Source organism: Pseudophryne corroboree, chromosome 5, assembly GCF_028390025.1.
Source record: "Pseudophryne corroboree isolate aPseCor3 chromosome 5, aPseCor3.hap2, whole genome shotgun sequence".
Lineage (NCBI taxonomy): Eukaryota > Metazoa > Chordata > Amphibia > Anura > Myobatrachidae > Pseudophryne > Pseudophryne corroboree.
The window spans coordinates 583,305,889-583,331,269 of record NC_086448.1 but is presented as its reverse complement, the minus strand read 5'-3'; the positions used below and the strand labels follow the sequence as shown (position 1 = coordinate 583,331,269).

At 45.0% G+C, this 25,381-nt stretch overlaps 1 protein-coding gene and 2 pseudogenes across 5 annotated transcripts in view; all 3 read left to right on the top strand.

Annotated features, from left to right (window-relative positions):
• C5H18orf63 (chromosome 5 C18orf63 homolog) overlaps positions 1 to 25,381 on the top strand; it is a 506,655-nt gene that overhangs the window by 25,892 nt on the left and 455,382 nt on the right. The gene's annotated exons all lie outside the window — the stretch shown is intronic.
• LOC134931439 (5S ribosomal RNA) lies at positions 6,105 to 6,222 on the top strand (annotated as a pseudogene).
• LOC134931180 (5S ribosomal RNA) lies at positions 20,795 to 20,912 on the top strand (annotated as a pseudogene).

The window sequence follows — 25,381 nt, the reverse complement described above, 5'->3', positions numbered from 1 at the left end:
GTCTCCCCAAAGGGCTAGTGGGGTCCTGTCCTCTATCAGAGCATTCCCTGTGTGTGTGCTGTGTGTCGGTACGATTGTGTCGACATGTATGAGGAGGAAAATGGTGTGGAGGCGGAGCAATTGCCTGTAATGGAGATGTCACCCCCTAGGGAGTCGACACCTGAGTGGCTGAGCTTATGGAAGGAATTACGTGACAGTGTCCGCTCTTTTCAAAAGACGGTTGATGACATGAGACAGCCGGCTACTCAGCTTGTGCCTGTCCAGGCGTCTCAAAAGCCATCAGGGGCTCTAAAACGCCCGTTACCTCAGATGGCAGATACAGACGCCGACACGGATACTGACTCCAGTGTCGACGATGAAGAGACGAATGTGACTTCCAGTAGGGCCACACGTTACATGATTGAGGCTATGAAAAATGTTTTACATATTTCTGATAATACAAGTACCACTAAAAAGGGTATTATGTTTGGTGAGAAAAAACTGCCTGTAGTTTTTCCTGCATCTGAGGAATTAAATGAAGTGTGATGAAGCGTGGGTTTCCCCCGATAAAAAACTGATAATTCCTAAAAGGTTATTAGCATCATACCCCTTCCCGCCAGAGGATAGGGCACGTTGGGAAACACTCCCTAGGGTGGATAAAGCGCTCACACGTTTGTCTAAACAGGTGGCACTACCGTCTCCTGATACGGCCGCCCTTAAGGAACCTGCTGACAGAAAGCAGGAGAATATCCTAAAATGTATATACACTCACACGGGTGTTATACTGCGACCAGCAATCGCCTCAGCCTGGATGTGCAGTGCTGGGGTGGCTTGGTCGGATTCCCTGACTGACAATATTGATACCCTAGATAGGGACAGTATATTACTGACTATAGAGCATTTGAAAGATGCATTTCTATATATGCGTGATGCACAGAGGGATATTTGCCGACTGGCATCAAGAGTAAGTGCACTGTCCATTTCTGCCAGAAGAGGGTTATGGACGAGGCAGTGGTCAGGTGATGCTGATTCCAAAAGGCATATGGAAGTATTGCCTTATAAAGGGGAGGAGTTATTTGGGGTAGGTCTATCAGACCTGGTGGCCACGGCAACTGCTGGGAAATCCACATTTTTACCCCAGGTAGCCTCTCAACATATGAAGACGCCGTATTATCAGGCGCAGTCCTTTCAGCCCCATAAGGGCAAGCGGGCAAAAGGCTCCTCTTTTCTGCCCCGTGGCAGAGGGAGAGGAAAAAGGCTTCAGCAAACAGCCAGTTCCCAGGAACAGAAGCCCTCTCCCGTTTCTGCCAAGTCCTCAGCATGACGCTGGGGCTTTACTAGCGGACTCAGGCACGGTGGGGGCTCGTCTCAAGAATTTCAGCGTGCAGTGGGCTCACTCACAGGTGGACCCCTGGATCCTTCAGGTGGTATCTCAGGGGTACAAATTGGAATTCGAGACGTCTCCCCCTCGCCGTTTCCTAAAGTCTGCTTTACCGACGTCTCCCTCCGACAGGGAGGCGGTATTGGAAGCCATTCACAAGCTGTATTCCCAGCAGGTGATAATCAAGGTACCCCTCCTGCAACAGGGAAAGGGGTATTATTCCACGCTGTTTGTGGTACCGAAGCCGGACGGCTCGGTGAGACCTATTTTAAATCTGAAATCCTTGAACACTTACATACAAAGGTTCAAATTCAAGATGGAGTCACTCAGAGCGGTGATTGCGAACCTGGAAGAAGGGGATTATATGGTGTCTTTGGACATCAAGGATGCTTACCTCCATGTCCCAATTTACCCTTCTCACCAAGGGTACCTCAGGTTTGTGGTACAGAACTGTAACTATCAGTTTCAGACGCTGCCGTTTGGTTTGTCCACGGCACCCCGGGTCTTTACCAAAGTAATGGCCGAAATGATGATACTCCTTCGAAGGAAGGGAGTTTTAGTTATCCCTTACTTGGACGATCTCCTGATAAGGGCAAGATCCAGGGAACAGTTGGTAGTCGGGGTAGCACTATCTCAAGTAGTGTTGCGGCAGCACGGTTGGATTCTCAATATTCCAAAATCGCAGCTGATCCCGATGACACGTCTTCTATTCCTAGGGATGATCCTGGACACAGTCCAGAAAAAGGTGTTTCTCCCGGAGGAGAAAGCCAGGGAGTTATCCGAACTAGTCAGAAACCTCCTAAAACCAGGCCAAGTGTCAGTGCATCAATGCACAAGGGTCCTGGGAAAAATGGTGGCTTCCTACGAAGCAATCCCATTCGGCAAATTCCACGCAAGAACTTTCCAGTGGGACCTGCTAGACAAATGGTCCGGATCGCATCTTCAGATGCATCAGCGGATAACCCTGTCACCAAAGACAAGGGTGTCTCTCCTGTGGTGGTTGCAGAGTGCTCATCTTCTAGAGGGCCGCAGATTCGGCATTCAGGACTGGGTCCTGGTGACCACGGATGCCAGCCTGCGAGGCTGGGGAGCATTTACACAGGGAAGAAATTTCCAGGGCTTGTGGTCAAGCCTGGAGACATCACTTCACATAAATTTCCTGGAGCTTAAGGGCCATTTACAATGCCCTAAGCCAAGCAAGACCTCTGCTTCAAGGTCAGCCGGTACTGATCCAGTCGGACAACATCACGGCAGTCGCCCACGTGAACAGACAGGGCGGCAAAAGAAGCAGGAGGGCAATGGCAGAAGCTGCAAGGATTCTTCACTGGGCGGAAAATCATGTGATAGCACTGTCAGCAGTGTTCATTCCGGGAGTGGACAACTGGGAAGCAGACTTCCTCAGCAGGCACGACCTCCACCCGGGAGAGTGGGGACTTCACCCAGAAGTCTTCCACATGATTGTAAACCGTTGGGAAAAACCAAAGGTGGACATGATGGCGTCCCGCCTCAACAAAAAACTGGACAGGTATTGCGCCAGGTCAAGGGACCCTCAGGCAATACCTGTGGATGCTCTGGTAACACCGTGGGTGTACCAGTCAGTGTATGTGTTCCCTCCTCTGCCTCTCATACCCAAGGTACTGAGAATTATAAGACGGAGAGGAGTAAGAACTATACTCGTGGCTCCGGATTGGCCAAGAAGGACTTGGTACCCGGAACTTCAAGAGATGCTCACAGAGGACCCGTGGCCTCTACCTCTAAGAAGGGACCTGCTCCAGTAAGGACCCTGTCTGTTCCAAGACTTACCACGGCTGCGTTTGACGGCATGGCGGTTGAACGCCGGATCCTGAAGGAAAAAGGCATTCCGGAAGAAGTCATTCCTACCCTGATCAAAGCCAGGAAGGATGTGACCGCAAAGCATTATCACTGCATTTGGCGAAAATATGTTGCGTGGTGCGAGGCCAGGAAGGCCCCAACGGAGGAATTTCAACTGGGTCGATTCCTGCATTTCCTGCAAACAGGAGTGTCTATGGGCCTAAAATTAGGATCCATTAAGGTTCAGATTTCGGCCCTGTCGATTTTCTTCCAGAAAGAACTGGCTTCAGTTCCTGAAGTTCAGACGTTTGTCAAGGGGGTGCTGCATATACAGCCTCCTTTTGTGCCTCCAGTGGCACCTTGGGATCTCAGTGTAGTTTTGGGGTTCCTAAAATCACATTGGTTTGAACCGCTTAAATCTGTGGATTTGAAATATCTCACATGGAAAGTGGTCATGCTGTTGGCCCTGGGTTCGGCCAGGCGCGTGTCAGAATTGGCGGCTTTATCTTATAAAAGCCCTTACCTGATTTTTCATACGAACAGGGCAGAATTGAGGACTCGTCCTCAATTTCTCCCTAAGGTGGTTTCAGCGTTTCACCTGAACCAGCCTATTGTGGTACTTGCGGCTACTAGGGACTTGGAGGGCTCCAAGTTGCTGGACGTTGTCAGGGCCCTGAAAATATATGTTTCCAGGACAGCTGGAGTCAGAAAATCTGACTCGCTGTTTATCCTGTATGCACCCAACAAGCTGGGTGCTCCTGCTTCTAAGCAGACTATTGCTCGTTGGATTTGTAGTACAATCCACAGCCAAAATCTGTAAATGCCCACTCCACAAGGAAGGTGGGCTCATCTTGGGCGGCTGCCCGAGGGGTCTCGGCTTTACAACTTTGCCGAGCAGCTACTTGGTCAGGGGCAAACACGTTTGCAAAATTCTACAAATTTGATACCCTGGCTGAGGAGGACCTGGAGTTCTCTCATTCGGTGCTGCAGAGTCATCCGCACTCTCCCGCCCGTTTGGGAGCTTTGGTATAATCCCCATGGTCCTTACGGAGTTCCCAGCATCCACTAGGACGTCAGAGAAAATAAGAATTTACTTACCGATAATTCTATTTCTCGTAGTCCGTAGTGGATGCTGGGCGCCCATCCCAAGTGCGGATTGTCTGCAATACTTGTACATAGTTATTGTTAACTAAATCGGGTTATTGTTGTTGTGAGCCATCTATCCAGAGGCTCCTATGTTATCATGCTGTTAACTGGGTTCAGATCACAAGTTGTACGGTGTGATTGGTGTGGCTGGTATGAGTCTTACCCGGGATTCATAAATCCTTCCTTATTGTGTACGCTCGTCCGGGCACAGTATCCTAACTGAGGCTTGGAGGAGGGTCATAGGGGGAGGAGCCAGTGCACACCAGGTAGTCCTAAAGCTTTACTTTTGTGCCCAGTCTCCTGCGGAGCCGCTATTCCCCATGGTCCTTACGGAGTTCCTAGCATCCACTACGGACTACGAGAATAGAATTATCGGTAAGTAAATTCTTATTTTAACCCATACCATGTAACACCCACGTATTATCATTTGCCCAAAATTCACAAATCCCTCACCTCACCTCCCCGGCCGTCCCATTATATCTGGTATTGGATCCCTCACGACTAATTTATCATCCTTTATTGATTCTTTTTTGCAACCACATGTGGTCTCGCTTAGATCATACATCATGGACTCTACGCATTTTTTTAATTTATTGTCCACTGTAATATGGCAAGATAATTATATCTTTATCACGTGTGACGTAGAGTCACTATACAACAATATCCCACACTCAGCTGGAGTAAAAGCGGTTGAGTACTTTCTATCTATAGATGGTGATCTGAGCGAGGCCAGAAGGCAATTCGTTTTAGATGCCATCACATTTACTTTAACTCACAATTATTTTACTTTTAATGCACACTTTTATTTGCAGATTCTGGGTACCGCCATGGGCACCAAGTTCGCCCCTAGTTTTGCTAATTTATATATGGGCCTGTTTGAAGACACACATATTTATGGCCGGGCACCCCTGATAACATGTATGTGTGGCATCCAATATGTAGGTCGAACCACACGAAAACTAAACGTAAGGTTTCTAGAACATAGATGAAACATTATGAAAGGTATAAGAACACATAGTTTGTCTACACATATTAAATGTAAACCTCAGGGAAATATGTATGGTCTTGTGGTGCAGGGTATTGAGTTTATACCAGTCACCGCAAGAGGTGGAGACAGGTTCAATCGTCTCTGTAAAAGGGAGGCTTTGTGGATCTTTTCTCTTGGTTCATTATCACCTTTGGGACTTAATGATACTATAGAAATCAATAATATATGAGACTTAAATATATAGGAAAAAACGTGATACATCTGATAAACGTCTAAAAAGAGCTTTTTGAAAGTAGTTTGCTTTATCCTGATTTTTGTTCTCCTTGTAAAGGTCCCATATGAATAACATAGAGGCTATGTAGGATCTGTGTCCTGATAATAATAATAGCCAAAATTATAATCTGGATATATAGTAAAAACTAAGGAAAAGAGAGGTTCGATGGTTGGTTGGGGAATATATCCTGCTATGTGTGATTGGGAGATTAATATACACTAATGATATAATAATATAATGCACTGATATATTTAAAAAAAACACTTAGGTACTTTCAGTACAGCAGCAAACCCCTTTTTTGTTTAACACAAAAATTTTTTTTTCAGATTATCTTGCTGCAGGATCATTTAATTATCACTTTGCTGGTCATTAGCAGCACCCCTTACCCTTCAGTGGGACTAATAACTTTGGATTTTGCTTCTAAATCATAATTTCCCAGGACCAATCCCAGGGAATTTTGGTTAATTACCATTTACACATACCTTCAAACCTGACAATTGTTTACTTATCTCTTGAAATAAACGGCCCACTGCCATACTATCCTGAATACGCCCGATCACGTCTGATCTTGGAAGCTAAGCAGGTATGGCCTGGTTAGTACATGGATGGGAGACCGCCAGGGAATACTAGGTGCTGTGGGCCTCTTTTCTCTGACGTTCTAGTGGATGCTGGGAACTCCGTAAGGACCATGGGGAATAGCGGGCTCCGAAGGAGGCTGGGCACTCTAGAAAGATTTCAGACTACCTGGTGTGCACTGGCTCCTCCCACCATGACCCTCCTCCAAGCCTCAGTGAGAATTCGTGCCCGGCCGAGGTTGGATGCACACTAGGGGCTCTCCTGAGCTCTTAGAAAGAATAGATTTAGGTTTTTTATTTTCAGTGAGACCTGCTGGCAACAGGCTCACTGCAGCGAGGGACTAAGGGGAGAAGAAGCGAACTCGCCTGCTTGCAGCCGGATTGGGCTTCTTAGGCTACTGGACACCATTAGCTCCAGAGGGATCGACCGCAGGCCCAGTCCTTGGTGTTCGGTCCCGGAGCCGCGCCGCCGTCCCCCTTACAGAGCCAGAAGCAAGAAGATGGTCCGGAAAATCGGCGGCATGAAGACTCTGTCTTCACCAAGGTAGCGCACAGCACTGCAGCTGTGCGCCATTGCTCCTCTCACACTTCACACTCCGGTCACTGAGGGTGCAGGGCGCTGGGGGGGGGGCGCCCTGAGGCAGCAATAATAACACCTTGGCTGGCTAAAATACCTCAATATATAGTCCCAGAGGCTATATATGAGGTAAATACCCCTGCCAGAATCCCATAAAAAGCGGGAGAATAGGCCGCGGAAAAGGGGCGGAGCCTATCTCCTCAGCACACTGGCGCCATTTTTCCCTCATAGCTCGGCTGGAAGGAAGCTCCCTGGCTCTTCCCTGCAATATACAGTAACAGTAAGAGGGAAAAGAGAGGGGGGGGGGGGGCATTAAAATTGGCAGTATATATACATATATTATATAAAAAGCAGCTATTAGGGACATAACTCAGTTAGTCCCTGTATATATATAGCGCTCTGGTGTGTGCTGGCATACTCTCACTCTGTCCCCCCAAAGGGCTTTTTGTGGGTCCTGTCCTCTGTTGAGCATTCCCTGTGTGTGTGGGGTGTGTCGGTATGGCTGTGTCGACATGTTTGATGAGGATAATGAGGTGGAGGCGGAGCAGATGCATTTTGAAGGGACGTCACCCCCTGCGGGGCAGACACCCGAGTGGATGAACTTATGGAAAGAAATGAGTGCACGTATAGATTCTTTACATAAGAAATTTGACGACATGCCAAATGTGGGACAGCCGGGATCTCAGCTCGTGCCTGTCCAGGTGCCTCAGGGGTCGTCAGGGGCTCTAAAACGCCCGCTACCTCAGTTTGCAGACCCGGATGTCGACACGGATACTGATAACAGTGTCGACGACGATGAGTCAAACCTAATGCCTGTCAGGGCCATTCACTGCATGATTGAGGCAATGAAAGAGGTGTTAAACATTTCTGATTTACATCCAGGTACCACAAAAAAGGGTATTATGTTTGGGGAGAAAAAACTACCCGTAGTTTTTCCCCCATCAGATGAACTAAATGAAGTGTGTGAAGAAGCGTGGCTTTTCCCTGATAAAAAATGTGTAATTCCTAAGAAGGTACTAATGGCGTTCCCTTTACCGCCAGAGGATAGGTCACGTTGGGAAACACCACCTAGGGTGGATAAAGCGCTCACACGTTTGTCAAAAAAGGTGGCACTACCCTCTCAGGATACGGCCGCCCTTAAGGAGCCTGCTGATAGAAAGCAGGAGGCAATCCTGAAGTCTGTATACACACACTCAGGCATTATACTGTCAAAGTCAGAAAAATATCTCTATGCACACTACCATATTTGCACCTCACACAGGTCCGTGCTGCGCATGCGTACGCTCTCCCATACGTGCACATACTCACAGTCGCGGGCACCCGCAGGCGCACGGTATGCGTATTTACGGTAGAGTTTATGTAATCGTAGCGTGCGACTCATTCGTTACATATTTTCACTAATAATGTATTTTGTAGATCATGGTCCCTTTGATTGATACTGAAAGTTTAGTTAACATAGCATGTTCCTGAACAGAGAGATCCCTCTTTGTATTGTACGAAGGGTCTAACAGGGGTCATACAGTGGTGTTTGGTACCCATCGGAAGAGTATTTAAATAGCAATATTCCGGTGTTGGTTTGGAGCGGATAAATCGCTCGTGCGAATAGTTATGGACATAAGAAGTTTATGTCCATTTACTATTATTTGTTCTTACTTAGTCATGCGGCGGGAAACCCAGTATCCCACCCACCTGGACAGTTGGAAACAGTCACAGCCCACCTGTATGAATCAACCTATGACCTTTTGTTATAATGCGAAGCCGAATTCCTGTGTCCAATGAACAATGAGATTGTAGGGACCATTGAATTGTATTGTGTGTGGGGCATAAATAGGCAGGCCGACCGTATCCAGTTCACTCTCTTCAACGGTTCTCATTGCTGATAATCGGGAGCTGGATATCGAGGCGCATGCGATCGTTTCCCCTTGTGCGTAAGTGTTTCTCCGCAATCATATTGTCTTGATGTTATTGTGACCCATTTCTCTCTCTCTCGCTCTCTCTCTTCTATTTCTCCCGTATTTTTCCCTTAATTGTATTGTATTGTATTTCCTGTGTAGTTATCTGGTTAGTTAGTCTATGTTATATTGTAGTGTATGCTTTGTTCTGTGATTCTTTTGCAAGTATAATAGTCATAATACATATAATAGGTTTTGGACCCTAAGCCCAGGTATCTGTGTATTTCTTATAGTGTTAAGTATTCCCTGAGCGTCGGTGACGCCCAAGCAGCTTTGTAGTTAATCAGGTTACACCAGGTTGCATTTACACTCTAACACCACACTAAGGTTTACTGTATATTTCGCTGTTAATGGTATAGATATAAAGGTTTAACGTTGTAAGCGTCTGCACCGCTGGTGATCTCCTCGTGGTCCCGAGCGTCCGCTACGCTATAGCGAATCATTACGTTAGTCGGCAGCCACTAGCGTGCCTGCCTGTGATCTCTGGGCCGTAAGCGAACGTGACGCTTGAGCGTCTCGACTACGGTTGAGCGATCGTTACGCAACTTGCGTACCCTTACGGTACTTCTTACGTAGATAGCGTACAGTGTTCTTAGACCTCTTAAAGGGTAATATATAAGATAAATATTTAGCTTTATCAATTGGGGGCCGTCCAGTCCTTCACATATCTGCACTAGGTAATATCAGCAGACATTATCCATCAGCAAAGGGCGGGAGGTTGTATCCCTCGTAGTGCTGACGGGATAAGCGTCTGCTTCGCTTAGGTAAAGGGTGCTGAAGGAATCCGGGAACCGGAGGTAAGAGCAAAACGCTAGTGTCTTTTAAAACTGTTTATTTTTCTGTCTTGCACGCACACATATATATCTGCATTTCCTTTTCATTTGTGTATTTTCGTATATCACTCTCCTGTTTGCCAGGTTTATAGTTGATAAACGTGCTAAAAGAGATTTGCCGTTATTTCATAGTTTAAGAATAGAGGTAATATAGTTAAAGTGTAGACAAACACACAGTTTTTGCCTGGGAGATAAGGCGAAGTCAGTGTGGTGTGTGGTAGATGATCAAGGATCATCTACATTGATAAAAGTATAAATTGTGTTACGGTGGATCTTTGCTTTGCGTACACGTGTCTCTAACAAAGACTTGCGTACGCAATCCAAAGGCCGACGCACGCAGCGTATATTACGCAACGGAGCGTCTGGGTACGCCCACGTAACTCAAACAACAGGCGATAAGTGGCGCAACGCGGTAAATAACGCAAAGCGATAAATAGCACAAATTGATTTCAGCTTTCCAAAACTTAGTTTAAATACCTTACTTTACTGTAATACCTCTGGGGAGAGCTATCAGACTACGGGAAATGATTTTTCTGATCAGAAAACTATAAGAATGATAGTGGGTTGAAAACGGTATGAGTGTATTGAATCCCGCTTTGTGGACTTTGTGGTCTATGTGATAAAACGGTATTAAATCCCGCTTTGTGGACTTTGTGATCTGTGTGATCTATGAGCACGGCCTGAAGTGAAAACGTGCAACAGAGTGTGATAAAGTTTTCGTTGTGTTACGCTCTGGCTGTTTTGGAGCACAGTAGGGAGACTCCAATGATCCTACCATTTATGGGCAACAAGTGTCTATAAGTGGTACGATTGGACCGCACGGTTGTATGTGTGACCAATAACGCAACGTGATATGAGGTCGTATATCTTGCCCTCATACGTGTTGTAGGGAGCACATGCAAGCGTGATTTGTGTAAAGAAAAAGGAAGGGAATTTTTCTCAGGAAAATCTCTAAAGATAGGGCCTGCAACGGCTACACGTGTCTGCTAGAAGGCGGACCGGAGATACCCGGAGCAGAAGAAGTTCAGTGGAAGAGCTTTAAGGATTTCCACCGTAGACTTCTGTGTTTGGTGCATTTTAGGAAGTTTTTCTGTGTTAAAAAGGTCCACAATGGAAGCCAAGTGCATGACACAGAGACAGTCGGCAGTCAGGATTCAGACTCCAGAAGCTTGCAGACCCCGAGGGTCTGCTCGGTTAGTAATGTGGGGGAAATATGGTCCCCACACTGAGACCTTTTGTGATGAATGGACACGAATGACTGCGGGGGATAAGGCACCATTTCCCGGGATAGGTAGTTTTGACTCAGAGGTGTTGCATAATTTAAGGAGAAGGATCTGTCTCATTAAATCAGCAAAGAGACGAATCAAGCATTATGATTGTTTACAGTTATGGCAACAGGAGGGTGAAATGCAAAGAAATGTAACTCACATACCTAACTTTCATCTTGAGAGTAGAGACATGGCAATGGAGGGGATTATGGTTGCGGAGAAAAGCACAAGGGTGAACAATAAAAACGCTCTTAGCAACTGTAGTATAGATGATAAGAATAAGTGTAATAAATGTAACAATGCTAATTGTAATACTGTTGAATGTACAACTATTAACCCATGCAAGTCGCACCCCATGTTAAACTTTCCTCAGGAACACCAACAAGAAAGTGAACCCAGAACGATGTCGGCACCTCTTCCAGAAGCCATCACACAAGACATCCAGGTGGACGCGACCCAATCGGTAAAGACTGTAATCAAACCCCCTAATGGAGGGTCAGGTGAGGTCGTGTCCACAGGTACGTATGGTATTATACATTACGCACAAACAAATGTACCTCATATCGTGGAATCAATTCAGAATGACGTTACTGGACTTAATCCTGTCAAGGTAATTGCAGTACCAAATGGGAAAACTGACTCTTCAGGAGTCACTCCTGTCAGGAACATCGCCATGTACTGCCCTTTTTCCCGAACAGAATTAAGAACAATTCTGTCTGAATTTCCTGATCCCAGGAAAGACTTAGTTGCTTGTCAAAGATACATTAGAGTGCTAGGACACACTGCAGAGCCAAATAACAAAGATTGGAGGACAGTTTTGAGGGCATGTTTACCCCCCGATGTTGATTCATTGAAATGTATCGCTGATTGTAAGCTAGATGAGGAAGTGCCACTAACAAACGAGTATAACCAAGATAATGTAAAAAGAATCAATCTACAGTTGAAAGAATATTTTCCTACAGTAGTAAAGTGGAATAAAATCTTTTCAATAAAACAAAAAGAAGGTGAATCCGCATCAGAGTATTTTCACCGGGCTCTGCAGGATATGGCTAGGTACACTGGTATAGATGACATTGAAACTAATGTACACCACAGAGAGGTAGCTGTGTCCGTATTAATGAACAACTTAAAAGACACACTAAAAATTAGGGTACAAACTTCCATACCACATTGGAGAGGTATCTCGGTGGCGGCATTAAGAGAGTCCGCTATCGAGCATGACCGAAATATCCAAAGAACCAGGGAAGCGCAGGGAGAGCGGTTGATGGCACTGAACATCCAAGCACTAGAGGATGCATCAAGTCGACCGGAATCCCAGGCCCCTAGCACATGGAGAAAGCCAAGGATTTGTTATCATTGTAGAAGAGAAGGGCATTATGCCAGCAACTGTAATAACCCACATAAAGTCAGACCCCCTAGACCAAGAAATGAGCAAAATTATAACACACACGATTATAATCAGGGATCACATAGGAAGAATTTTGGGCCACACCCATGATATGTAGTCAGGAAAAGGTGATCATTAGGACTGATGGTAAGCCTGAGGTAACGGTTAATAAATTGGGAGGTCATTCACTAAAGACACAGGAATGACCGGGTGAAAAGTTGTACATGTATCTGTGAAATGTTTCTTTTTCTATCCCCATCTCCGACGATTATTGGTAAGAATTCAAACATTGCATATCCGCTTGGTCCTTGCAGAAGTCTACCAAACCCCAGCATGACCTATCCACCACAATGTATTCTGGCCAGATACAGACAGTGGAATATGGAGGTGCTGGTGGGGAGGGACTGCTCAAGGAAACCATTAGACACGTAGATATGACAGCCTGATAAATCTGACAATGTTTTCTTAATGCTGACCATATTTTAAAATGTTTGAAAAAAAATGTTTAATTTCTCTTTTCCTATTGATGGTTATTGTCGAGTTATGTAAAATATATATGCATATGAATTGTTCTCTATCTCTTTTGTTTTTTTTTTTCGTTTTCTCTCTCTTCTCACTCATGTTTTCATGGTTTAAAGATGGTATGTCACCCCTCAGTTGGACCAATGGTAATGCCAGATTTTTGCTCCTTACAGAAAGATCGCTGGTTAGGAAGGAATATTGCATCACCAGAATGTTCGTTTGGAAGACTGAGAGATAGCACCTTTGAGATGACAGCAGAACAAGAAGAACTACAAGACTAGAGAACTTATTATCGTAACAAGTTCTCTCCCCCACAAACTGTTTTCTTATACCCCCTTTACAAATTTCTTCTTTTCTCCTCCTGTAAGATGGACTTGCCCCAAGAGACTGTGATATGGATTTTCATGTTGACCCTGATGTTGACCAGAGCAGTCTGTTTCGGTGAGAGTACCAGTGAGGTCGAGAAAGGATCCAGAAAGGTTCTGATGACTGAGACGGAGGTGTAAATTTCCAATAGCAACCCAATCACTAAGCAAAGGCGAGTACCGGAAACGATCCAGCAGCCATGTTATCTGTAAACATTTTTCTTTTAAGGATTGTTGGCTGAAGAAAACTGTATCTGTAGGCTCTGTAGCAGTGTCATTGGGGATGGGTGCATTAAGAAATGCCAATCCAGTTTTGATGTCCATATGGACCGGCATCCATTGAGTGACTATCACTCCTTAGTGGGTAATGTGTTAAACAAAACAGATTGTTGGGTATGCTCTCAGGTACCTCAGGGTCATAGCAAATCAGGGCTAGTACCATTTCCTTTGACGATAGAGGAGGTACTTGAGTTAAATGGTGGGAGACCGGTGGACCGGAGGTTTAACATCTCCAGCCCTCCTAGTTTGAAGCTCCACCAATACCACGTGGATAGGTCCCTATTATGTTTCAACATCTCCAATCCCAGAAGGCCGGGAAATTGGGAAGTGTCATGGAGTGGCCATGCCGTGACCTTTTCGCATAGAGCAGATAGAATGCCTACAGATACAGAGCTTGTACGCCACATAGCCAGTAGAGGAAAATCTTTCCGGTATAGGTACACCTTAGGAAATAGGATTGCGAGAGTTGGAGAGGTATCGCCAGGATACTGTGCACATATCGTACAACCTGATACGTGTACTAGGCAGATGGAAGAATTAGGGTCAGGAGATTTCACATGGAAGGTGTGTAATATGGTTATGTCCTACTCCGTCCCATATGTTCTCCCCGATGATGCATATTTCATATGCGGGAGAAAGGCGTACAAGTGGCTTGCCCCAAACTCTGAAGGATTGTGTTATATTGGAAAAGTACTGCCTGAAGTAATGACTGTATCACATGACAAAATGAAAGACATACACCGTGGTGCCCAGGCTCCTTGTACTCACACCCATTACGGGCACGTTGTTAGGGGGCACCTGGTGGAGAGGACGGAGCATCCGGCCTCTGATCTGATCCATGAATCCACCGGGATTCAGGTTCTGGTGGCGTTGGATTTCACTCGCACCGCTCGAGGAGTGATGAATTATAGATACATCTCTGCGCTCGCAAATTTGTTAGATAATATCACTGAAATGTATGATGACACGTTTAGGTATACTGGAAGAGAACTTCAGGCTTACAAAACAGAACTGGTACAGCATAGAATGGTTCTCAATTACCTCACAGCAGTGACAGGCGGATATTGTGTCACACTAGCAACACAATACGGCGTGAAATGTTGCACATATATTACGAATAGCACCGAGGATCCGGTCGAGGTCATAGACCAAAAGATGGACGATATTCTCCAATTGAAGTGGAAATTTCGCAGGAGACACAATCTCACTCTTGCTGCTGTAGGTAATGAGCTGACTGGTTGGGTGTCATGGTTGAACCCGCGAAATTGGTTCTCCGGTTTAGGAGACTGGGCTCAAGGAGTCATAATGGATGTTGGGAAGTTTCTCCTATGTATCTTAGGTGTTGTCATATCAATTGGCTTGATATTTAGATGCGGTCAGGCTTTAATGAAGTGCAAACAAAGTACAAGAGTAATGAGTTTGAGGAGTGAGGAAACTGTAATTAACCTGGATTTGATTTATGACCCAACAATAGAAACAATGATGTAATGAAAATGCGATTATACGGTCCGTTTCTTTCACCTGTTTTTCCGTTTTTCTCCAAGATAAAAAGACCCACTTGGACGAGGAAGTTGACGAGACGCTATACAGACAATGGATTGACCAAAGAAGAAGTTTTGACCACTTTAGATACGGACATTTGATGAACTTTGCCATGGATCCCCAGTTTCCCTAGAATTCTTAAACTTACGCTAGCCCAACATTTTTTTTTGTAAATCTAATGGCATTGACAAAGCTTTTTGCTCGCACCTAATGGGCAAAACAGCGCAAAGAAGACGACTTTCAACTGATACCGAACAAAACTTCAACCGACAGATGTACATTAACCTGACATAGAATACCACTGCAATTTCCATAAGTGTTCTTTATCTTCATCTCTACAACCCTCAGGTAATGACACACATAGTCGATAGGGAATACAGGCACAGATATCAGCAATCACATATCTCCCCCATTCATGTATCATCAACTAAAATGTGCTCCCCCATTTTGTTACAACCAAAGCCAAAAAGAGCTCGGTAAAGTTTGACAGCCCATCCACAGACCCGTACCACGGGATAAGAAGGAATTCACATGTATACTTCGCAATACCTCGAAGCTTGATTTAAAACACGTACGGCACGATGATACATGACCCCCAAGCACGGATTCATACACACATGCTTCTGCTATCTCACTAGGTCATACCCTTTTCCTACCATCTCCTCTCCTCCCTTACCCAACCATGTAAATGTATTAACCCCTAACATATATTTTTCTCTTTTTGAAATGTTTTCAGGAAGTGGCAGTTATTGTTGACTGCCAAAGGGTGGACTGTCAAAGTCAGAAAAATATCTCTATGCACACTACCATATTTGCACCTCACACAGGTCCGTGCTGCGCATGCGTACGCTCTCCCATACGTGCACATACTCACAGTCGCGGGCACCCGCAGGCGCACGGTATGCGTATTTACGGTAGAGTTTATGTAATCGTAGCGTGCGACTCATTCGTTACATATTTTCACTAATAATGTATTTTGTAGATCATGGTCCCTTTGATAGATACTGAAAGTTTAGTTAACATAGCATGTTCCTGAACAGAGAGATCCCTCTTTGTATTGTACGAAGGGTCTAACAGGGGTCATACAGTGGTGTTTGGTACCCATCGGAAGAGTATTTAAATAGCAATATTCCGGTGTTGGTTTGGAGCGGATAAATCGCTCGTGCGAATAGTTATGGACATAAGAAGTTTATGTCCATTTACTATTATTTGTTCTTACTTAGTCATGCGGCGGGAAACCCAGTATCCCACCCACCTGGACAGTTGGAAACAGTCACAGCCCACCTGTATGAATCAACCTATGACCTTTTGTTATAATGCGAAGCCGAATTCCTGTGTCCAATGAACAATGAGATTGTAGGGACCATTGAATTGTATTGTGTGTGGGGCATAAATAGGCAGGCCGACCGTATCCAGTTCACTCTCTTCAACGGTTCTCATTGCTGATAATCGGGAGCTGGATATCGAGGCGCATGCGATCGTTTCCCCTTGTGCGTAAGTGTTTCTCCGCAATCATATTGTCTTGATGTTATTGTGACCCATTTCTCTCTCTCTCTCTCTCTCTCTCTTCTATTTCTCCCGTATTTTTCCCTTAATTGTATTGTATTGTATTTCCTGTGTAGTTATCTGGTTAGTTAGTCTATGTTATATTGTAGTGTATGCTTTGTTCTGTGATTCTTTTGCAAGTATAATAGTCATAATACATATAATAGGTTTTGGACCCTAAGCCCAGGTATCTGTGTATTTCTTATAGTGTTAAGTATTCCCTGAGCGTCGGTGACGCCCAAGCAGCTTTGTAGTTAATCAGGTTACACCAGGTTGCATTTACACTCTAACACCACACTAAGGTTTACTGTATATTTCGCTGTTAATGGTATAGATATAAAGGTTTAACGTTGTAAGCGTCTGCACCGCTGGTGATCTCCTCGTGGTCCCGAGCGTCCGCTACGCTATAGCGAATCATTACGTTAGTCGGCAGCCACTAGCGTGCCTGCCTGTGATCTCTGGGCCGTAAGCGAACGTGACGCTTGAGCGTCTCGACTACGGTTGAGCGATCGTTACGCAACTTGCGTACCCTTACGGTACTTCTTACGTAGATAGCGTACAGTGTTCTTAGACCTCTTAAAGGGTAATATATAAGATAAATATTTAGCTTTATCAATACTTAGACCAGCTATTGCGTCTGCTTGGATGTGCAGTGCTGCCGCTGCATGGTCAGAAAAACTGTCAGAAAATATTGACACACTAGACAGAGAAAAGGAGGGTCTTTTCTGTCTAGAGGCAGAGGTAGGGGAAAAAGGCTGCAACAGACAGCAGGTTCCCAGGAACCAAAGTCCTCCCCCGCTTCCTCTTCCAAGTCCGCCGCATGACGGTGGGGCTCCACAGGTGGAGCCAGGTACGGTGGGGGCCCGCCTCAGAAATTTCAGCGATCAGTGGGCTCGCTCACAGGTGGATCCCTGGATCCTTCAAGTAGTATCTCAGGGATACATGCTGGAATTCGAGGCGGCTCCACCCCACCGGTTCCTAAAATCTGCCTTGCCGATTGCTCCCTCAGACAGGGAGGCGGTGCTAGCGGCAATTCACAAGCTGTATTCCCAGCAGGTGATAATCAAGGTACCCCTACTTCAACAAGACCGGGGTTACTATTCCACACTATTTGTGGTACCGAAGCCGGACGGTTCGGTGAGACCCATTTTAAATTTGAAATCCTTGAACATGTACATAAAAAAATTCAAGTTCAAGATGGAATCGCTCAGGGCGGTTATTGCAAGCCTGGACGAGGGGGATTACATGGTTTCCCTGGACATCAAGGATGCTTACCTGCATGTCCCCATTTACCATCCTCACCAGGAGTACCTCAGATTTGTGGTACAGGATTGCCATTACCAATTCCAGATGCTGCCGTTTGGACTGTCCACGGCACCAAGGGTATTTACCAAGGTTATGGCGGAAATGATGATACTCCTTCGAAGAAAGGGAGTTTTAATTATCCCGTACTTGGACGATCTCCTAATAAAGGCACGGTCCAAAGAACAGTTGTTGGTGGGAGTAGCACTATCTCAGGAAGTGCTGAACCAGCACGGCTGGATTCTGAATATCCCAAAGTCACAGCTGGTCCCGACGACACGTCTACTGTTCCTGGGGATGATTCTGGACACAGTCCAGAAAAAAGTGTTTCTCCCGGAGGAGAAAGCCAGGGAGTTGTCTTCTCTAGTTAGAGACCTCCTGAAACCAAAACAGGTATCGGTGCATCACTGCACGCGGGTCTTGGGAAAGATGGTAGCTTCTTACGAAGCAATTCCATTCGGCAGGTTCCATGCCAGAATCTTTCAGTGGGACCTGTTGGACAAGTGGTCCGGATCGCATCTTCAGATGCATCGCTTGATAACCCTGTCTGCAAGAACCAGGGTGTCTCTTCTGTGGTGGCTGCAGAGTGCTCATCTTCTGGAGGGTCGCAGATTCGGCATTCAGGACTGGGTCCTGGTGACCACGGATGCCAGCCTGCGAGGCTGGGGGGCAGTCACAAAGGGAAGAAACTTCCAAGGACTATGGACAAGTCAGGAGACTTCCCTTCACATAAATATTCTGGAACTAAGGGCCATCTACAATGCTCTAAGTCAAGCAAAATCCCTGCTCCTACACCAGCCGGTGCTGATCCAGTCAGACAACATCACGGCAGTCGCCCATGTGAATCGACAGGGCGGCACAAGAAGCAGGATGGCAATGACAGAAGCCACAAGAATTCTCCGATGGGCGGAAAATCATGTACTAGCACTGTCAGCAGTGTTCATTCCGGGAGTGGACAACTGGGAAGCAGACTTCCTCAGCAGACACGACCTCCACCCGGGAGAGTGGGGACTTCATCCAGAAGTCTTCCAAATGATTGTACATCAGTGGGGTCGTCCACAGGTGGACATGATGGCGTCCCGCCTAAACAAAAAACTAGAGAGGTATTGCGCCAGGTCAAGAGACCCTCAAGCGATAGCTGTGGACGCTCTGGTGACACCGTGGGTGTACCAGTCAGTTTATGTGTTCCCTCCGCTGCCTCTCATACCAAAGGTATTGAGAATAATAAGAAAGCGAGGAGTAAACACAATTCTCGTGGTTCCGGATTGGCCAAGAAGAACATGGTACCCGGAACTTCAAGAGATGATCTCAGAGGACCCGTGGCCTCTGCCGCTAAGACAAGACCTGCTACAGCAGGGGCCCTGTCTGTTCCAAGACTTACCGCGGCTGCGTTTGACGGCATGGCGGTTGAACGCCGGATCCTGAAAGAAAAGGGCATTCCGGAGGAAGTCATTCCTACGCTTATTAAAGCCAGGAAAGAGGTTACAGCAATCATTATCACCGCATATGGCGGAAATATGTTGCATGGTGTGAGGCCGAAAAGGCCCCAACTGAGGAATTTCAACTAGGTCGATTTCTGCATTTCCTGCAAGCAGGAGTGAATATGGGCCTAAAACTGGGTTCCATTAAGGTACAGATCTCGGCTCTATCGATTTTCTTTCAGAAAGAACTAGCTTCAGTACCTGAAGTTCAGACATTTGTAAAGGGAGTGCTGCATATTCAGCCCCCATATGTGCCTCCTGTGGCACCTTGGGATCTCAACGTGGTGTTGAGTTTCTTAAAATCACATTGGTTTGAACCACTAAAAACCGTGGATCTGAAATATCTCACGTGGAAGGTGGTCAGGTTATTGGCCTTGGCTTCTGCCAGGCGAGTATCAGAATTGGCGGCTTTGTCTTATAAAAGCCCTTATCTGATTTTCCATATGGATAGGGCAGAATTGAGGACTCGTCCCCAGTTTCTCCCTAAGGTGGTGTCAGCGTTTCATTTGAACCAGCCTATTGTGGTGCCTGCGGCCACTAGGGACTTGGAGGACTCCAAGTTGTTAGACGTGGTCAGGGCCCTGAAAATATATGTTTCCAGGACGGCTGGAGTCAGAAAATCTGACTCGCTGTTTATCCTATATGCACCCAACAAGCTGGGTGCTCCTGCTTCTAAGCAGACTATTGCTCGTTGGATTTGTTGTACAATTCAACTTGCACATTCTGTGGCAGGCCTGCCACAGCCAAAATCTGTCAATGCCCATTCCACAAGGAAGGTGGGCTCATCTTGGGCGGCTGCCCGAGGGGTCTCGGCTTTACAACTTTGCCGAGCTGCTACTTGGTCAGGGGCAAACACGTTTGCAAAATTCTATAAATTTGATACCCTGGCTGAGGAGGACCTGGAGTTCTCTCATTCGGTGTTGCAGAGTCATCCGCACTCTCCCGCCCGTTTGGGAGCTTTGGTATAATCCCCATGGTCCTTACGGAGTTCCCAGCATCCACTAGGACGTCAGAGAAAATAAGAATTTACTCACCGGTAATTCTATTTCTCGTAGTCCGTAGTGGATGCTGGGCGCCCATCCCAAGTGCGGTTTATCTGCAATACTTGTACATAGTTATTGTTAACTAAATCGGGTTATTGTTGAGCCATCTGTTGAGAGGCTCAGTTGTTTCATACTGTTAACTGGGTTTCATATCACGAGTTGTACGGTGTGATTGGTGTGGCTGGTATGAGTCTTACCCGGGATTCAAAATCCTTCCTTATTGTGTACGCTCGTCCGGGCACAGTATCCTAACTGAGGCTTGGAGGAGGGTCATGGTGGGAGGAGCCAGTGCACACCAGGTAGTCTGAAATCTTTCTAGAGTGCCCAGCCTCCTTCGGAGCCCGCTATTCCCCATGGTCCTTACGGAGTTCCCAGCATCCACTACGGACTACGAGAAATAGAATTACCGGTGAGTAAATTCTTATTTTTCCAGGAGATCACATTTAAGAACATTTCCCCCACAATCTCACAGCTTTCCAGCTGAATACTTAGGCCATTTTTCTAATCAGCACAAAAAATCACCAGTGATTCCTGATACAATCGGCCCACGGCCATACTATCCTGAATGCGCCCGAACACGTCCGATCTTGGAAGCTAAGCAGGTATGGCCTGGTCAGTACGTGGATGGGAGACCTCCAGGGAATACTAGGTGCTGTGGGCCGTTTTTTCTTCAGGCAATCCAATATCATTTTTTTAAGCTTATCCTACAATCCGATCCTTTCTGTGACCTGTACATATTGTTTATTTTCAACAATTATACAACAACCACAAAAATTTTCACCTGCCATATCTAGAACCTTATTTGGTACAATGGCAATCTAGATTTTATGTTTATTCTTTTTGTTCACCTCCAGTGAAATTTTCTATAGAATATTATTAAAAGTTAAGTTTTATCCAATTCTATAGAGGAAGGACAACGAAAGGGTCCTCTCCTCTACCATACACATTTTTTTCATATTTTACCCAAAGAGTGCTTCCACACAAGGGTATTTTGTCTTTCTCTTGTTTTCTCATGTAGGCTAACTACAAAATCCATGGGAGCACCGCCAAAACTCAGTACTATTTATGATTTACAATAATAGTCAACATTATTTTGGTACCTTATAGATATCTTTCTTTTTATCTACAACCTTTATTTTTTAAGCTGGTGCAGATCCACAACCTCGTTTTCACAATTTACCTTGGTACTGAGGTTTTCCTCAGCTCTTGGATCTTGCACAGTGGTCAGGCCTCAAACAGCCACTATCATTACATAGTACATACAATTAATCTTTTTCCCTGTGCTTCTCTCTCCTTGGCTCTCATTTTATGACATATTACTATAGCTCAGTACTCTCATTATTATTGGTTATCTCCAATTACGTTGTATCAACATTGCAATGAGTATCTTCAGTTTGAAAACTGAACTATCAAGCAAAAGACCGACAGAAGACTTGGACACGATTTTTCCTATCCAACTAACAGAATCGGCTCCAGATAAAAATTGGGAAGATCATTTGTTTCATTTAAAGAGAGTTCTCCAACGTCGAATTAGAGTTGATTGGGATGTAACAAGTTTAGAACACTATCTCAAACAAAAGATTACCCCAAGGGGTTTACGACCCAAGCTTTTTCCTTCTTTTGAACTTTCTACAGACAATTTGAAAAGAGAGTGGGAGACATGGCTCCTGAAATGTTCTCAGGAATTAATGAGTGTGCTGATTAAACACAATCACCTAGTCCTAGAAGAGTGCACTAAAGAAGTGGACAGATTAGGACTCAAATTGGAACAGTGGGAGAAAAACTCCACCTTCCAGACTTGCTTTGGAAAAATCAAGAAAGATTTGGAATCCTATGAAGATGGTATTATAGATCGGAAGAAAAACAAATTTTCAAGAGATAAACGGGATTTTACCTCAGGACACATCTTCAAATGGACTAATCCAACACGAAGGCGAGAACAGACAAGACAAGAATACACTCCATCTTCCTCTGAAATTGAACCATCTGACACAGAAGATAATAGTTCCTCAAACATTGATTTGAGAGAACCTTACCATCATAGTAGAGATTTTAGTCTCCATTCATCCTCCTCTACCACCTCTTCTTTTTTAGAGGAAAACAGGGGCAAATCCCGAGGTCGCCCCGCAAAACAAAAACAAGGCGGGGCAGGAGGAAGAAACACAAGAGAAAGATGGGGATCTCCCCAATCTCGTCGATATCCATCCAGAAGGAGGAAATAAAAGAATCCACCATTTCAAGCTTGACAATAATTAATCTATCTACTCATAACCTAACACAAGATCAAACCGAGGTTTTGGAGAAGGGTCTCTCTTTTTCACCCACCACCAACTTCAATCGTTTCAAATGGGAAACTCACCTCAGACTCTTTGGTCGCAAACTCCTTCTAAAAAAACACTTCAGCAAGAGCGACACGGGACAACCTTTCACTAGTGAATCATCAGATCTATCTCTTCAAGAACAGGAAGCGCTATTTAACCTGGAAGAATTATCTGGAGAACCAATTCCTTCAACCACAAGGCCAATATGCAAAAAACGGTCTACCTTTTATCCCCAGGACAATATATGCCCTGAGGTAAAAAAATTTCTTAATCTAGTTTCTCGTGACTTTGACACACTGTATCGACAACAGCGAACACAGAGAATTGCTGGTAATCTAACGAAAAACCAACAAGATGCTCTAAAGGAGATTCAAAAATGGGATGATGTCCAAATCAAAATGTCAGACAAAGGGGGTAATATAGTGATATGGCCAACAACATTATATCTCAAAGAGGCGAACAGACAATTAAAAGATGCCACCTGCTATAAGACCACATTATTCAATCCAACATCCAACTTTCAAACTCTATACAACAAAATTATCAATAAACATCTACAATTTGGATCAATCACCAAAGTTGAATGGGATTATCTCAACACACCACACCCTCGGACCCCAACTCTATATTTACTGCCAAAGATACACAAAAATCTGGAAAACCCGCCTGGCCGACCCATAATCTCAGGCAATGGGGGTCTATTGGAAAAAGCTAGCTGCTTCCTAGATGTCCACCTGAGACAACATGTTTTGAGCCTTCCCTCCTACATCAAAGACACGACCGATGCTCTTAAAAAAATCCAGGGCATACACCTGGAGGAAACTTACCTATTGGTAGGACTTGACGTCGAATCTTTATATACCTCCATTAAACATGATCTGGGCATAAATGCCGTTAAATATTTCCTATCTATGGAAGGGCCATGTGATTTCCATGAATTCTTATTGGAACTACTTCACTTTGTACTGAATCATAACTATTTCCTATTTAACAACCAATTCCACATTCAAATCAGAGGGACCGCCATGGGGGCAGCATGTGCCCCCACCTACGCTAATCTTTTTTTGGGATGGTGGGAACGCGAAATAGTCTTCCACGATAATCAAGAAGAATACACCAACCACATCGTCATCTGGATACGTTTCATTGACGACATCTTCTTGATCTGGGATGGCACACAACACAAATTGGAACAATATATTTCATTTTTGAATAATAACAATATAAATCTCAAATTCACTTATGTCAGCAGCAAAGTCAGTATTCCCTTCTTAGACCTCAGGATATATCGGGATTCAGAGAATAACATAGCAACTGAGATCTTTAGAAAGGAAACCTCTACCAACAGCCTTCTACATTCATCCAGTGGTCACTTTCCTCCTACCATCAGGAACATCCCCAAAGGAGAATTTCTCAGACTGAAACGTAATTGCTCGGATGAATCTACTTTCAAGTCTAAGAGTCTTGAATTAACTGAGAGATTAAAAGAAAGGGGTTACAGCAATCGCTTAATCAAGAAAGCTAGATCAGAAGTTGAGAGAGTGCCACGTGACTCTCTGGTATTCCAAGAAAGGAAGTCCAAGGAAGATAAATCTACACTGAGATTCATAGGTGATTTTTGCAGCAACTGGAAAGAAGCCAGAAGAATACTACAATCTCATTGGCATATCTTGAAAATGGATGGAGATCTGGCCAAACATATTGGAGATAATGTAAGCATGAGCTGGCGCAGAGCACCCAATCTAAAAGACAAACTGGTTAGGAGTCATTTCTCATATCCATCAAAGCCTAGAACGACTCTAAAGGGTAGTTACCCATGTGGTGATTGTCGTGCATGTCCACATGTCAAGAACTACACAAACATAACAGACAAATTCAACCAATTGATCAAGATCGATGATTACTTTAACTGTAAAACAGTGAATGTAATCTACTGCATCACATGCCCATGTAAACTCAAATATGTAGGCATGACATCACGCATGCTCAAAGTGAGAACTCTCGAGCATATAGGGAATGTACGCAATGCAAAGTCGGACACAGCCAGATTTAAGAAACTCACCACTGTTGCTAGACATTTTCTTCATCATCACAACAGCAAAACTGATGACCTCAGCGTTTTTTGTCTTGAACATGTCAAATTGGGACTAAGAGGAGGGGACATCAATGAAGCTCTACAAAAGAAAGAATCAGAATGGATCTTCCAATTGGACACCCTCATGCCAAAGGGTCTCAACGAATATATCAATTATAGTGTCTTTCTCTAAATTTTAGGTAGCCAGGGTGTCATCCACCCAAGAACTCACCCATAATCATTTTTTCACAGTTTTTTCATAATTTCATTCACCATCACTTCTTTACATATTTCACTTTCCCAGTTTCCCTCCTTCTCCCCCCCCCCAATTTTTTTTTCCCCCCTCCCTTTTCCTTTTCTTTTTTCCTTGTCTATCTTCCCCCTTTCCCCCCCCTCCCTCCCCATTCTCTTCTTCCTCCCCTGCCTCCCTTCCAGTCTCCTCTTCCAGCAATTACTCCTCTACTCACTTCAATCACCCACAACCAGCCCTCCACTCATTCACTCACTCATCATCCTCCAAGGTCACCTATCCTTCAAATCAGATTTTAATTCTCATCACTTTTCACACATTTATTCTCTGATTCAGTTATATAAAACAGCAGAGTCCTCACCCATCGCTCACTATTCAAACCCAACATACTCCCACTTCCACCATTCACTTTCCTCTCTTCTGTCTCCACCCACATTCTCCCTTTTCTCCTCCTTTCATTGTCCCACCTCATTCCCTCATCCACC